The 15,592-nt window shown below is 38.5% G+C and overlaps 1 pseudogene; it reads right to left on the reverse strand.

Moving 5' to 3' along the window:
• Positions 1–727: 727 nt before the first annotated feature.
• Positions 728–14,589, reverse strand: LOC127104340 (disease resistance protein Roq1-like; annotated as a pseudogene).
• Between the last annotated feature and the right edge of the window lie 1,003 nt (positions 14,590–15,592).

Consider the following 15,592-nt stretch of genomic DNA (forward strand, 5'->3'; position numbering starts at 1 on the left):
GATCAGTTATTGCATACCCCATCAAAAATATTTTTCCTATCCTTGCTGATGAATTTAGAAGCTCACATAGAGGCTTTGCAAAAGGTCTTGGAGCAAGCCTATGTGGATCATGATGTAATAATTGGTCAGTTTGATGGCATTATGGCCAACATTAATGTGTGTAACAATCTAAGCTTCAGTGATGAAGAATTGCCCGAGCAGGGGAGGAACCATAATTTGGCTCTGCACATTTCTATGAACTGTCAAGAAGATGCTTTATCCAATGTGTTGGTTGACACTGGCTCTTCGCTAAACGTTATGCCAAAGTATACTCTATCCAAGCTCTCCTATCAAGGTGCTCCGATGAGGTTTAATGAGGTTGTTGTGAAAGCCTTTGATGGCTCGAAGAAGACTATGATTGGAGAGGTTGATCTCCCGATGAAGATAGGTCCGTGCTTATTTCATATTATGTTTCAAGTGATGGATATCCATTCTGCCTATAATTGTCTCCTAGGTCCTCCATAGATTCATGAAGTTGGGGAAGTGACGTCAACTCTCCATCAGAAGTTGAAGTTCGTGAAGAATGGAAAGTTAGTTATTGTGGACGAGAAGGCCTGTTACAACTTCAACATATATTTATAGATTTTACATACAATTTATATATGATCATTAATAGCTCTAATAATCAAACAAACTAAATCAAGATGAAAGATAAAAATACAAATCATCTGTATATAACAATCTGCTCACCAAATTTTCTTCAAAAACTTGAACTATATCCTCATAGAACCATAACCTACTGCATTTTCTAGGATCTTTGGGTGATTCTTGCCGTACAATTTATTTACATATGTCCTCTACTAAGTGATATAATGTCACAGTAACATGTGAATCCAAATGAATAATCTTGATGAGATTTTTCTCGACCAAGACACCGATAAGATAGTCTATGCATTGGCCATGATGAGCACAAAGTATATCTTTGGCCTCTCTCAAATCATATCCTTTGAAGCAACACGGAATGTCGAGAAAAACACCCTGCTCGTCTTCCTCCAGAGCATCAAAGCTTACTTTAAGTATCTTTTGGATCTCTTTATTAGGAATCCTTTCATACCTATGTAATATAGATTTCCATTCTTCTATATTCTTTCCAAACAAGTTGGGACCTAATACTTCTAAAACCAATGGAAGGCCAGAAGCATAAGCTATTGCATGGTCTAAAATGTCATCATAGCTCGAAGCAACTGTCGTATGTTTAAAAGGCTTCCAGTTGAGCAATTCAAGGGATTCTTTTTTACTTAATGCATGTACTTGATATTTTTTGTAAATTCCATGACTTACTAGCAAATGTTGGTCTCGAGTGGTAATGATCACTATGTTGCCAGAACCAAACCAATCAAGTCCTTCAGCCATAACTTGTAGTTGCTTCAATTTGTCAACATTGTCCAGAATCAAAAGAACCTTCTTTCGTTGTAGCCTTTGCTTTATTAACGGAATTCCTTCACTAACATCTCCTATCTTAATATCCAAGTCAACTATTTTGGAAAGAATTTTCTCTTGGAGTTGTTCTAAGTCGTGTTTAGCTGAATTTTCTCAAACATTATGGAGAAAACATAAACATTCAAACCTGTCGGCAATCAAATTATAAATTTCCCGTGCAAGTGTGCGTTTACCTAATCCGCCAATTCCGCAGATCCCCAACATTTGGATTCCATGATCATATTCAACATCTAGATGTGACATTAACTGAAGTAGTCGAGACTCGAGTCCAACGGGGTAATCTGCAATATGTAAAGGACCACGGTAGATCTTGTTGGAGACCTCTTGGACTATTTTCACAATAAACTCGTATTCATATTCATTCCTGTCCAATGACATAAGTTTGAGTAGATGCTTCAAAATCACATACATGTATTGGTAAATCTATTATCACAATTCAAATTGTTGACATACAATAAACTGACTTATTCAACATAAAAAAAGGCATATCTATCTTTCCTCATTTAAATATTGATATATATTCAGACAATTGAAAAATTAAAGAAAGGTGTTGAAATACAAGAGACTAAGAGACATTTTGTTGATTCTAAGTGTTGGCAGCAATTTTGGTAAAATAAAGAGTGTTCACAAGATGTCATATGTGATGTCTTAACATAAGATATCCTATGTACCTGCTGGAGTTCAAGAACATGTGCAAGCAGGATTGTTTCAGAATGTCACATACAATGCCATGGCTTCTGATATTGGATGTACCTGCTGGAGCTTAAATGAAAGACATGTTCATGCAGGATTGTTTCAGATGACATACATAAGGTCATGACATCTGATATGGTTGTACCTGCTGGAAGTTATAAAAGGAATTATTGGATTATGCAGGATTTTTCCAGGATGTCAGACCCGATGTCATGACATCCTGCACACAGAACATTCAGTATGAATGTCTGGTGTTTTGTGATTGCACAATTAATGGCAATCTTTGGATGATTGAAGATATGATTAGCTGGCGCATTCAATCATGGATTACAACCAGATTTACTTATTTTCCAAAGAGATCTAACCAGCTGTTATAACAAGATTTGATTGGAAAATAGATTTAGGGTTTTCAAGATGTCCAAGCCCAGCAGAATGCTTCTATAAAAAGGGACTTAGAAAACCTGTTTGTACACACAACCAATACTGAGCGAAATATGGAGAGAGAGCTAGGGTTTGTGTCTGTTTAGTCGTGAGACTTGTAGGTCATTTAAGTCATCCATTGATGATTGAATTGGACTGATTTGTGGTTGTAATTTGTCACTCTAAAGCTGTTAAGCAAGAGTGTGTGTCTTCTTGATCAAAGTTGTGAAGCAAGATCAAGAGTGTGTCTTCTTGATTGAAACTGTGAAGTATAATCAAGAGTGTGTAATTGAAAAGTATTTTCTTTTCTCAAGGGATTGTTGTTTAAAATCACTGGTGTGTGATTGTAAGGGAAGTGAGTGGGTTCTCATATCTAAGAGTGCTTAGGTAGAAATTGCACGGGTAGAGATTAGGTGATAAAGACTGTAACTTGTTGAAGTGTACGGAGAGTCTTTGAACTAATTCTATTTTAGTGAATTTCCTTCCTGGCTTGGTAGCCCCCAGACGTAGGTGAGTTGCACCGAACTGGGTTAACAATTGCTTATGTTATTTGCTTTACCATTATGTTTTTGTTTATCCATTGTGTATTACCAGATATTAGTGTCGTGACATTACCTTCGACATCTTATATCTGATACCAGAATTTTAATTGGTATCAGAGCAGGCATCCTGCTCTGGTTCTGGGTGAGATCTAGGGGCAATACTTTCTGGTACAATGGAGAGAGATGGAGGATCTATTCATAGGCCACCAATTTTGGATGGTTCTAACTATGACTATTGGAAACCTCGAATGGTAGCGTTTCTGAAATCCCTTGATAACAAGGCTTGGAAAGCTGTGCTAACAGGATGGGTGCATCCTGTCATTACTAAAGAAGGAGAAGCCACCACTGAGAAGAAGCCTGAAGAACAATGGTCCAAGGAGGAGGATGATCTTGCTCTTGGAAACTCTAAAGCCTTGAATGCAATATTCAATGGGGTAGAAAAGAATATTTTCAGGCTGGTGAATAACTGTGAAGTGGTCAAAGATGCTTGGGACATTCTCAAGACCACTCATGAAGGCACCTCTAGGGTAAAGATGTCTAGACTTCAGCGGCTCACCTCCAAGTTTAAAAACTTAAGGATGAAAGAAGATGAAAACATTCATGAATTTCACATGAGTATCCTTGAGATTGTTAATGCTTCAGGAGCCCTAGGAGAGAAGATGACAGATGAAAAATTGGTAAGAAAAATACTCAGGTCACTTCCTAAGAGATTTGTAATGAAGGTGACTGCCATAGAAGAGTCTCAAGACATCTCCAACATAAGGGTAGATGAGCTAATTGGTTCCCTCCAAACCTTTGAGATGGGACTAAATGATGGAACTGAAAAGAAAACCAAGAGCATTGCCTTCATATCCAACACAGACGAGGAAAACAGTCAAGATATGGATAAATAATGGGCCAATGAAGTTGCAATGCTGGGGAGACAGTTTAACGGATTGTTACAGAAAATGGATGTAAGATCCAAGGCAAATGTCAAGAACATCTCATCTGACATCAGCAATGGAAGAAGAGGAAGGTCAGAGGAGAAGCACAAAGAAGGAAAAGAAGTAAAGTGTTATGAATGTGATGGGCATGGACACATTAGAACAGAATGTGGAACCTACCTCAAGAAGCAGAAGATGAGTCTTGCTGCCACCTGGTCAGATGAGAGTGATACAGAGGAGGCTGCAAATCTTGTGACTGCTTTGACAGGAAGATGGGGATCTGATGAAGACTCAAGTGATGGTGAAGTAACCTTTGAAGAATTGGCCTCTACCTACAGAGAGTTGTGTCATAAAAGTGTAGAGCTGAGCAAGCAGGTTTTAAACCAGAAGAAAGAAATAACTCAACTTGAAAATGAGAAGGTAGAACTTGGAAACCATCTCCAAATTGAAAACAGAAGTTGTGGCTCTGAAGGTCAAGTTAGATGAAAGTCAACAAGTTGAGAGCCAGAAGATAGTACAACTAGAGAAGGAAAAGGGAGAACATATGGAAACCATCGTCAAGCTAAAAACTGAAGTCATGCTCTTAAGCTCAAAACTAGAAGAGACAACCAAGTATGTAAGGATGCTAAACAATGGATCTGACTCCTTAGACAAGATTCTCCAAACTTGACTAATCACAGGAGCCAAATCTGGAATAGGGTACCATAAATCCAAGGCTGAAAGTAGTTGCAAACCTCAAGCTAAACCTAAATGCAGCAATAGTAAGAGCATTCCTAAGATGTCACATCATATGTCACATCATCAGAAGAGAAAACAGTAGAAAGGCAAACACCAAAGATGGAGATGTTATTACTGTGGGAAATTTGGACACTCAAGGCCCTTCTGCTATAAGTTGTATGGTTACCCTACCCCTGTTCATCAATAGACTCACTATCAACCCAGACCCAAACAGCACAGGCCTATCAACAAGAAGCAATGGGTTCCTAGGACTAATGTTACAAGTCTAATAGCTCACAAAGAAGAATGGTATTTTGATAGTGGATGTTCTAGACACGTGACTGGAAACTCAGACTTGATAACTGATCTTCACCCTCATGACTTAAGCTATGTAACCTTTGGTGATGGAGCAAAAGGTGAAATAAAGGGGATAGGCAAGCTTGAGTGTCCTGGAGCCCCTAAACTTGACAATATTCTACTGGTCAAGGGCTTGACTTCAAATCTGATAAGCATCAGTCAGCTAGGGGATCAAGGTCTGAATATCATCTTCACTAAAACTGAATATCTGATTGTTAACAAAAATAATGAAGTGATTATGAAAGGAATCAGGACCAAAAATAATTGCTACAAGTGGAGCTCTCAAATGGATGACCCCTCTAAGATGAGTACTATTGCGAGAAGAACCTTCAAGGGAAATGAAAAATGGCAGACAAGGATGTTACATCAGAAGCTAAGACCTAACCTCATGGAAGAGAAGGTCATGATGGCCCAAATACCTGAAAAAGGGGAACATATGACTGGTGGTATGCAGTCTGAAGTTAGTAAGAGCTTTGCTGGAACTGAGACACAAGGGACTATGTGTGCAAGGAAAATTGAGATAGAAAAGATATCAGATGAAAGCAACAATTCTCAACCAGGTTGGATGAAACTACTGATAATTATATACAATGTCACACTCGATGCTTTGACATTGTATTATGACAACCTGTATGGTACACCTATGTCCAAAGATCATATTCAACACAGCTGGACCAAGTACATTATTTGCTTCCATCACTCATTTAAAAAATATGTGGAAAACAAACTCATAGTTCTACAGCATGAAATGCAACTAACCAACAAGACTGCAAGGGATTTGTATGATGTCCAACTGAAATATGAAAGAGGGAAATTAGGGGCTTGGTTTCTTGAGAAAATATGGCAATTAATGTGGAGTGGAAAAGGTAACAAAAATATTGTCTGTCCAATGAAAAGAAAAAGCCACATTAATAATGAATCATCTCCTAGTATTGGAAATAGTATCTATCTCATTAGCACGCTCTGCCTGAACATAATTCTTTCCATCTTCATCAATTTACTCAGAGAACCTCTGCTAGGGCAAAGAAACTCTTCTCAGAAGTTCAACAACATGTCTCAACATCCAGCTCCAAACCCTTTCATACAAGAACTTCCTCCATGTAATTCTTAGATGAAGATTTGATGGACGTGACTCCTCTGTGTGTGATACCGGGTGACGTCCCAGGCTCCCCTTCCATGGCTGGAGCTAAGCAAGGTAACACTCCTGAAAAATCTTATGATAAAGAGGACATGCACTTTACTGATCGCACCATAAGAAACCTAGTTACTAAGATACTGAATGAAGAACATGGAGTCAAGGATATTTTTACCCCTCTGTCCAGAAGGGACCCCTCTCCTGAGGAGGAAACCCAAACTGAGAAAGATGATGACTCATCTAAGACAGAAAAGGAAATTGCTGCTGAGGGACTATGTTCTCTTGGAAAAAACTTACCTAGCATGTCCCCTGATACTGCTCAGGATATTAAGAAGAAAGGTCTGAGGAAGAAGATGACACGTTGGTAAATCTTGTGAAAACAAGTGTAGCTAATAAACTGAGAAAGAGGAAGAGTATGGCTGAGATAAGGACAGCTGGGAGAGAAAAAAAGGTTGCTGGTATAGGTCCCTCCAAGTCTTGGAGTAAAGTAGAGGTCAGGAAGAGGAAAGAAAGTGAGAGTTCTGAATCTGATGAGGATGTCGAATACGATGTCTCAGACATCCCCCCTGTTAAAAGGAAGTCTGTAAAGAAGTCTCCAAACAAAGTGGCTGTTGTTCATCTTGAAAATATCTCTATTCACGTAGAAGATGGTGCTGCCAAATGGAAGTTTGTGACTCAAAGAAGGGTAGCAGTTGAAAGAGAATTGGGAAAAGAGGCAAGTAAAGTAAAAGAAGTCATGGAGTTAATTAAGGCAACTGGTCTTATGAAAACTGTGACTGCTCTGCCTCAGTGCTATGAGGGGTTGGTCAAAGAATTCATTGTGAACATCCCTGAGGAGATTTATGAAAGAAGCAGTAGGGAGGTTTGCAAAGTTTTTGTAAGGGGTAAGTGTGTGAAACTTTCACCTACCATCATCAACAAGTTCCTAGGGAGAGGAACTGATGGAGGAGTAGATCTAGAGACCACAGACAATGAGGTCTGTAGAATTATCACAGCTGGCCAAGTTAAGGAATGGCCTAGTAGGAAACACCTATCAGCTAGTAAGCTCGCTGTTAAATATGCCATTATGCACAAGATTGGTTCAGCAAATTGGGTACCTACTAATCATGTCTCTACCATCTCCATTGTCCTTGGAAGAATCATTCATGCTATTGGAACCAAGATAAACTATGATTTTGGCAAATTTATATTTGATCAAACCATCAGACATGCTTCTACAAATGCTGTGAAGTTACCTATTGCTTTCCCTTCCCTTATGTGTGGCATTATCCTGAGCCAACAACCAGGCATACTCAATACAAATGACATGCCAAGCAGAAGAAAAACCCCTCTATCCATTCATTATAAGCTGTTTGAGGGAAGTCATATAAATGATGTTGTTATGACATCTGACAAAAGAGAACATGCATCTCAAGGAAGCCTAATTGATCAATTGAAAGATACCTGCAAGGAATTGGAAAAGGGTATGAAGGTGGCCAAGGCAAGAAAAGGAACTTTGGAAGCTCTTATTTGTAGCCTGGAAAAAGAGGAGGCTGGTAAGGATTCAGATGGAAAAGCACAATCCAGTGGCAGCTCTGGAAGTTCTGAGTGTTCTGAAGATGAAGATGAAGGTGAAGGTGATACTTCTTCTTTTGATTAATGGTTCCTGCTTGAATTGAAGACTGGGAGGTGTGGTGGAAGTTGGGCTACTGTTTGGAAGGTTGTTGTCTTGATTGTTTTATTATGTATTTTGTGGCAGTCCTTATTGATGTCTATTATGTAATTTTTAGGGCTCTTAAAGAGTTCCTTGGATTTGTTCATTATCTCAGCTTTCAGCTCTGTATAATGATGGTGTGTACTTCCTGAATATTCTGTTTTAACATCTGATCTAACATTCTCTGCTAGGTTAATAGACATTTATTTTGTCTGATTGGTCACCTTTGGTCAATTTTGACTAAAAAGGGGGAGAAGTGCTTGATATGGAAGCTGATGTGTGGAAGTTGTATGTGGTTGGATAGAAGGACAGCTATTATTGAAAGAAGTGCACAGGTGCTAAAACAGAATGGTGTTCTGTTTACAGATGTTTACAGATGTCAAAGAGGTTGTCTGATATGGTGCACAGGTGCTGATGTTGAAGCAGATGTCAGAATGACATTCTGGCTGGTACAGGTGTTGGAGTTACAGTAGTTGTTATTTGATGAATGCACATATTTAGGGGAAGAAGAAGTACCCTGGTGCATTGTGCATTTGTGTGTCTTACTAGTTGCATCTATAACTAGTAATTTTGTTGTTTGTTGCACAGATTTAGGGGGAGGAGAAGTACCCTTGTGCATGTGTGTATTACTAGTAGCCATAGCTAGTAATTGTTTTTGCTTCTGCTGCTGATTAAACTACTGTTAAGTTGTTTAACTGCTGATAGTTTACCTTGTGAACAAAAAGGACAGATATATGTTTTAGCCAAAATTTGCCAAAGGGGGAGTTTGTTGATTCTAAGTGTTGGCAGCAATTTTGGTAAAACAAATAGTGTTCACAAGATGTCATATGTGATGTCTTAACATAAGATGTCATATGTGATGTCTTAACATAAGATGTCATATGTGATGTCTTAACATAAGATATCCTATGTACCTGCTGGAGTTCAAGAACATGTGCAAGCAGGATTATTTCAGAATGCCACATACAATGCCATGGCTTCTGATATTGGATGTACCTGTTGGAGCTTAAATGAAAGACATGTTCATGCAGGATTGTTTCAGATGACATACACAAGGTCATGACATCTGATATGGTTGTACCTGTTAGAAGTTATAAAATAAAATTATTGGATTATGCAGGATTTTTCCAGGATGTCAGGCCCGATGTCATGACATCCTGTACACAGAATATTCAGTATGAATGTCTGGTGTTTTGTGATTGCACAATTAATGGAAATCTATGGATGATTGAAGATATGATTAACTGGCGCATTCAATCATGGATTACAACCAGATTTACTTATTTTCCAAAGAGATCTAACCAACTGTTATAAAAAGATTTGATTGGAAAATAGATTTAGGGTTTTCAAGATGTCCAAGCCCAGCAGAATGCTTCTATAAAAAGGGACTTAGAAAACCTGTTTGTACACACAACCAATACTGAGCGAAATATAGAGAGAGAGTTAGGGTTTGTGTCTGTTTAGTCGTGAGACTTGTAGGTCATTCAAGTCATCCATTGATGATTGAATTGGACTGATTTGTGGTTGTAATTTGTCACTCTAAAGCTATTAAGCAAGAGTGTGTGTCTTCTTGATCAAAGTTGTGAAGCAAGATCAAGAGTGTGTCTTCTTGATTGAAACTGTGAAGTATAATCAAGAGTGTGTAATTGAAAAGTATTTTCTTTTCTCAAGTGATTGTTGTTTAAAATCACTGGTGTGTAATTGTAAAAGAAGTGAGTGGGTTCTCATATCTAAGAGTGCTTAGGTAGAAATTGTACGGGTAGAGATTATGTGATAAAGACTGTAACTTGTTGAAATGTACGGAGAGTCTTTGAACTAATTCTATTTTAGTGAATTTCCTTCCTGGCTTGGTAGCCCCCAGACGTAGGTGAGTTGCACCGAACTGGGTTAACAATTGCTTGTGTTATTTGCTTTACCATTCTGTTTTTGTTTATCCATTGTGTATTACCAGATATTAGTGTCGTGACATTACCTTCGACATCTTATATCTGATACCAGAATTTCACATTTGAATAAACTGTGTGTTTTGAAAAGCACTACGGAGACTTTATTATAGAGAGAGAGAGAGATTATAACTAATTACATGATATAGTCGATGTGGGACTATTCGATATACAAACATTCTTAATACTATATTTACAAATATCAACACTCCCTCTCAAGCTTGAGCATATAAGTTAAATGCACTATGCTTGTTACATATATAATTAGTTTTAGGGCTTCGCAGAGATTTTGTAAACATGTCTGCCAATTGATCATTAGAGTTGACAAAGTTTATGACGATGTCACCTGATTCGATTTTCTCTCTGACAAAGTGACAGTTTGTCTCAATATATTTGGTCCTCTCATGGAAGATTGGATTTGAAGCAATGTGCAATGCAGATTGATTATCACAAATAAGTGGCATTGGTCTTGCTTCTTTATTTTGAAGTTCCTTGAGCAACTGTTTTAACCAAATAAGTTCACATGTTGCCATTGCCATGGTCCTATACTCTGCCTCGGCGCTTGATCTTGCAACTACGTTTTGTTTCTTACTTTTCCAGAATATAAGGTTTCCTCCAACATGTACACAATACCCAGAAGTGGGTTGTCTATCAATGGGTGACTCTGCCCAATCAGCATCGGAGTATCCAACTATCTGGCTATGTCCTTGATTTTCATACACTAGACCTTTTCCTAGAGCACATTTGATGTATCTCAGAATCCGGATAACAGCATCCATGTGTTCCTGAAAAGGGGAGTTTAAGAACTGACTTACCACACTAACTGCAAAAGAAATGTTTGGACGAGTGATTGTGAGATAATTCAACTTTCCAACCAATCTTCTATAGCTTCCTGAGTCAGATAGAGGCTCCCCCTGATTGGGTAGTAGTTTGACACCTGGATCCATAGGAGTATCAGCTGGTTTAGCATTCAACAAACTTGTTTCTTCCAAAATATCCATAGCATATTTCCGCTGAGAAATCACCAAACCATCTTTAGATTGGGCTACCTCAATACCCAAGAAATAACGAAGTTTACCAAGATATTTTGTCTGAAATTGATTCGAGAGATGTTGCTTTAACTGGAGTATACCCTGCTGATCACTATCAGTTATGACAATATCATCTACATACACAATAAGATAAATACACCTTTGGGCTGAGTGACGATAAAAAATAGAATGGCCAGCTTCACTACGGACCATACCAAATTGTTGTACTACAGTGCTGAATCTTCTGAACCAAGCTCTCGAAGATTGCTTAAGACCACCATAAAGAGACATGTGTAACCTACACACCATATTCGATTACTCCCCCTGAGCAACAAATCCAGGTGGTTGCTCCATATATACTTCCTCTTCAAGATCACCATGTAAAAAAGCATTTTTGATGTCAAGTTGATGAAGAGGCCAATATCGAATGGCTGCAATGGCTAGAAGAAATCTAACATATGACATCTTGGCTACAGGCAATAAGGTATTATTATAATCCAATCCAAAAATTTAAGTGTATTCTTTGGCTACCAATCGAGCTTTAAATCGATCAATCTTACCATCTGGACCAACCTTCACTGTGTAAAGCCAACGACAACCTACTAAAGATTTCTCATGGGGTAGAGGAACCAGTTCCCAGGTACCACTGCTTTGAAGAGCACACATTTCATCAATCATTACTTGTCTCCACTCAGGGTGAGATAATGTTTCACCTGGAGTTTTAGGAATAGAAACAGAAGACAAAGAAGACAAAGAAGACAAACAAGTATACTGCAAAGGGGAAAGACGGTGATAACATAAATCAATATAATATGGAGAAGGATTTCGTGTTTGACGTATACCTTTTCGAAAGGCAGTCAGAAGATCAGACTCAGGTTGCAGGATCAGATCTGGTGATGGTGGAGGCGTCAGAGGAGAGTCTTCAATGACCTCAGGGACAGGTATGACTTCAGGGACAGGGACGACAGGCGTTGGGTGACGACGCTGATATGTTTGAAGTGGTCGAGAAGTGGGTGGGTCAGGAGCCCTAGCCTGATGGGGGATAGTGGTAGGCGGGACATTAATAATTGTCGGAAAAGGTGTGGGAGTACTTTCTTGAATGGGTTCTAGAGTTACGTGACTGGACTCGAAATATGGAACCGACTCGAAGAAGGTGACATTGGCCGATACTAGGTATCATTGTAGAGTATGTGAATAACAACGATAACCTTTTTGGGATCGATGATAACCAAGAAAGACACACTTTAGTGATCGAACTGAGAGTTTATCAAGATCAGGAGCGAGATTGTGTACAAAACATGTGGATCCAAAGACTCGGGGAGGAATTGGGTGAAGTGGAGAATTGGGAAAAAGGATTGAATGAGGGATTTTATTGTTAAGGACAGATGAGGGCATGTGATTTATAAGGTAACATGTCGTTAGCACAACATCCCCCCAAAACCGAAGTGGAACATTACCATGGAGAAGTATGGTCCAAGTGGTTTCTACAAGATGCCGATTTTTGCGTTCGACTACCCCGTTTTGTTGAGGTGTGTGAGGGCAAAATGTTTGATGGAGAATATCATTGTGTGACATAAAATTCTAAAATTGTTGGGATAAATATTCACGGGCATTATCACTTCTTAAGGTACGGATAGACACACCGAATTGATTTCTTATTTCTTGATAGAATTGTTCAAAAATAGAAAATAATTCAGATCTATTCTTCCTTAAAAATAACCACGTGCAACGTGAAAAATCATCAATAAAGGTGACGAAATACCTAGACTCAAGAGTAGAGACAATACACGAGGGACCCCATACATCGGTGTGAACTAAAGCAAAAGGGGACGAAGCTCGTTTATTGACTCGATTGGGAAACAGACCACGAGTGTGTTTCCCTAGCTGACACGACTCACAATGTAAATTAGATACTTTCGATAAATTTGGCACCAACTTATGTAGTTTGGAAAGACTGGGATGACTTAACTGAGCATGGATAGTGAGTGGAGAATCTTTGGCTGAGCATGTCTGAGATGACACTGAGAGGTAATAAAGGCCTTGAGACTCACATCTGACACCAATCGTCCGTCCCGAACTCCGATCCTGCAGGATAACGTTATTGTTAGTGAAGGTGACACTACAATCAAGAGAACGAGTTGAACGACTGACTGAAAGTAAATTAAATGGACAATTAGGTACATAGAGGACAGAAGTAACCGTAAGAGAAGGTAGAATTTGAACAGTATCAATCCCTTCAGATCGGATTTGAGAACCATTGACAGAAGTTATAATAGGTAAGAAACCGGATGTAGAGAAGGAAGAGAAAAGATTTTTATTACCGGTAACATGATCAGACGCACCAAAATCAAGGATCCAAGATCCAAGAGAAGATGATTGAGAGAGACAAGCAGATAAATTACCAGTGTGTGCTATCAAAGCAGTAGAATCTAAGTTCTGATAATTCTGATACCACATGAGGAAATTATCATAGTTTGGCGTAAAGTTATGAGGAGTAGCCATGAGTATCAGATCTGAAACAATTATCCTATGGAGAGTGGAGCGGTGGGAAAATTGTCAGGATCGACCATCAGACGTGTGGAGGTTTCTGCCGATTAAAAGTGGGGAACGACTGGATCGGAAGAGGCGCTTTTGCTGGTAGGTTACCGGAGAAATTTGAAAAGTGAGAGGCAAACCAGAGTGATGACACGATTTGAAGAAAAAAATCTCACCGGAAGACAGTGGGTCAATCGGGTAAAGCATGGCGAAGAAAGAATTGCCTCTTAGCAGGCTCTGATACCATGTTGAAATACAAGAGACTAAGAGACATTTGAATAAATAGTGTGTTTTGAAAAGCACTACGGAGACTTTATTATATATAGAGAGATTATAACTAATTATATGATATAGTCGATGTGGGACTACTCGATATACAAACATTCTTAATATTATATTTACAAATATCAACAAAAGACAGGAGTGAAGTTGGTACCCAATATTGAAATGGTAGCCTGACAAGTTAGCTATTTGATTAAGAGCCAACTTCCAATTCTTCAACCTCTCCATGCTATTTTGAAGCTTGTCTTCCAGCTTATCCAATCCTTCGCCGTAGCTTCCAGTTTGATGACGCACGTGAGAAGGATCCACGCCATAGAATACGAGTAAAACCAAACGACCCTTCCTATTGGCACACTCATTGATATGGACAAGTTTATCTAAGCAAAATGAAGAAGAAGCATAGTTGGTAGAGAACACAGGAATGACAATCTTTGATTCTTCAATTGCCTTTACAAGTGAGGGTGTGATTTCTTTCCCTCTCTGAAGCTCCCTGTCATCAACGAAGATCGGGATTCGAGATTTTCTGTAAAGCCTAAACGAGTATCAACACATACGTGAAATTATACGAGAAAAAAGAAGGTGGTGATTGCCATATTTTTATTGATGAGATGTGTGTATCTGGTGTACAGATCAAAAATGAAACAAGAGAAGAAACTGATTCAGATGGCATCACTCTTACACTGCCTAGAATCCGTAGACCAATGTGAAACCACTTTACTACTTGCTATTTCTTTATTCTTCAACCTCTCTATATTAAAAACACAAGTGGAAAATAAAGAATAGTGTTGGAACTTGGAAGTACCAAAAGCATTATTTTTTATTTGACACGTTTGTATCATTATTGTATAAGAAATCAAGAATCTAGTCTACTTCATCACATGTCTCATGATTAGATTAGTTAAATTTCATCAAAAGACTTTATTTATGCTCAATTAATTTGATCTCCTTTTGTTTGTTTTGGCTCAAAGTCAAAGCTACCAAGTAACAAATTAAAGATCTGACAGCTCTAAAGTGGCTAATTTGGTTTAGACAGTAGAGTTAATAATATCAATCATTGATTAACATATAAAAAAGTAGATTATTACATATTGATAGTTACTGATAAGTGGAGACGTTTGATGCAGGGGGTGCGGAGGAGCGAAGGCTCCGACAGTACCATTCAGAGGTAGAGTTGTAACTTGTACACTGTAAACTCTAATCTTTCACCATTAATACAAAGGAACTGCAGATGCTCTGTGGTTGGAGACAAAAATTGGCCGAACTTTATTATCAAACATTGTGTGTTCATTGATTAATGATTATGAGTAAAACTCCATGATCAAAAAGGAAGAAATTAAGAGGGAAAATCAGCTAGAGTCTTTTATATTGACTTCTTGACTTGCTTCTTCTTCTGTTACCTCCAAGTTTGAAGGTGGAACATGTAAGAACAAAAATTGTTCTACAACAGATTCCTTGATTTTGATGATAACAAAGGATGAAACCAAAAATGGCACCCTAACGAAAAGTTTCTAAGTGTGCAGGGTTCTAAAGAAAGAAGAAATAAATCTGATGATGTCATCAGATGCACAACAAGATCAGATACAAATTATCAAGTATCAGAAGCATCTAAAGTGGAATCTCGTTTCAAGAAGCTCTGACTCTGGACAAAACTGCAAAGTATCAGAAGCATCTGAACATGAAGTAAAGTCTAGAAGCTCTGACTCTGAACAAATGCCTTCTGTAAACTCTGAAATTTATCAGCGCTATCTGAACTCTCAAGAAATAACATCAGAAGTCAGATCCCAAGATTCTCCAGATACACGAAGACTCTAATCAGATTTGTTAATCATGATGAAGTAACGT

Source organism: Lathyrus oleraceus, chromosome 1 (genome assembly GCF_024323335.1).
Source record: "Lathyrus oleraceus cultivar Zhongwan6 chromosome 1, CAAS_Psat_ZW6_1.0, whole genome shotgun sequence".
Taxonomy (NCBI): domain Eukaryota; kingdom Viridiplantae; phylum Streptophyta; class Magnoliopsida; order Fabales; family Fabaceae; genus Lathyrus; species Lathyrus oleraceus.